The following is a 1,792-nucleotide window of genomic DNA, read 5'->3' as shown; positions in this document are numbered from 1 at the left end:
TACAATAATGAACTAATACAATATTATTTCACTCAGCATAATGTCCTCCAAGTTCATTCACATGATGCGGTGTTTCACATTCTTCTTTTTTTACTACTATTTGTGGAAGATTATCTTCAGTTGAATCTATCAATCGTGTAGCATATCTTCCTGTTGACCAACGCCTATCCAATCTTCTCAGATCACAGATTCTATATTATTCTTTAATATTGCATAGTATTCCATTGTGTGTACTTAAGTATGTCCCATAGTTTGCTATCCATTCTTCTGTTTATGGGCACTTAGGAAGTTTCCATCTCTTTGCTATTGTGAATAGTGCTGTGATGAACATGTGTGTACCTATATCTGTTTGTGTCACTTTTTTTTAAAAAAAGCATTTTATTGAAATATAATTTACATACAGTGAAATATACAGAACTAAAGTGGCATGGGTCAATGCATTTTTTTTTTTTTTTTTGCAGTGTTCCCTCCCCTCCTGGCAACCAACAAAGAAAGTTTCCCTCCATATATAAACCTTTCCTTGACCCTCCACAACAATGAACTAATACTATATTTATCCTTCTGTGATTGACTTATTTCACTCAAAATAATGTCCTCCAAGTTCATACATATTATGCAGTGTTTTGCAGACTCTACATTACTTTTTAGTGTTGCATAGCATTCCATTATGTGTACGTATCACAGTTTGGTCATCCACTCTTCTGCTGATGGGCATGTAGGTTGTTTCCATCTTTTTGCTATTGTAAATACTGCTGCAATGAACACGAGTGTGCATATATCTGTTCCTGTCCTGATTCTTACCTCTCTAGGATATATACCTAATAATGGGATTGCTGGGTCAAATGGTATCTCCAATTCCATTTTCTAAGGAATTGGTATATTGTTTTCCACAAAATGTTGTATCACTTCACAGTCCCACCAGCAGTGTATGACAGTCCCAATCTCTCCACATCCCCAACAGCATTTGTTATTTTCTGCCTTGTTGAACCTTGCCATCAGCGCTGGGGTGAGATGGTATCTCACTGTTGTTTTGATCTGCATCTCTCTGATGGCCAATGATTGTGAGCATCTGTTCATGTATTAGCTGGCCACCTGAATATCCTCCTTGGTGAAGTGTCTATTCATGTCTTCTGCCCATTTTTCAATTGGATTGTTAATTACTTTGGTGTGAGGCATTGGAGTTTTCTATAAGTCTTAGAGATAAGTCCCTTGCCAGATATGTAATTATCAAAAAACATGAATTTGATGCTGTCATTTTTGTTATGTGCTTTTTCATGGTGTCGATTTCTTTGTTCCATATAATTTTCTATGCTGAGCTTGTTTTCTTTATGAATCATGTTATCACTTGCTTTGTTGCTATTGTTTTAGTATTTGCTAAATATTTGTGCTGGTCCTCTTTTTTATTTTGATGAGAAGGTTTATAATTTTTCTTTGAAGTTACCCTGTGATATATAGTTTTCTTCCCAAGTTTAGAACAGTCTGTTCTATCTTGTAGTTGTCTTGACTTCCCTACCATCTAGAAGTTCTGTATTGACAGTTTTTTCCCTCTTTTTGGTTTGTAGTTGTCCTCATTTGTCAATTGATGTCTCTGGTTCCCTATTTACAATCTTGTGGGCTTCTTTACTTTGGATACTTCCATAGCTGAGTTGGTTTCTGGGTTATATCATCATGTGTGTTAATGGTCAGTTGTTGTTGGCTGTTGTTGTTCTCTGTCCAAAGGGCTCCCTCTAGCATCTCTTGTACCGTTGGTCTGGTTTTAACAAATTCCCTTAATTTCTGCTTATCTGGAAAT

Source organism: Orycteropus afer, unplaced genomic scaffold (assembly GCF_000298275.1).
Source record: "Orycteropus afer afer isolate SDZICR_OR568_19922 unplaced genomic scaffold, OryAfe1.0 scaffold00044, whole genome shotgun sequence".
NCBI lineage: Eukaryota > Metazoa > Chordata > Mammalia > Tubulidentata > Orycteropodidae > Orycteropus > Orycteropus afer.
The sequence above is the reverse complement of the archived record's forward strand: the minus strand, read 5'-3'. Positions refer to the sequence as shown.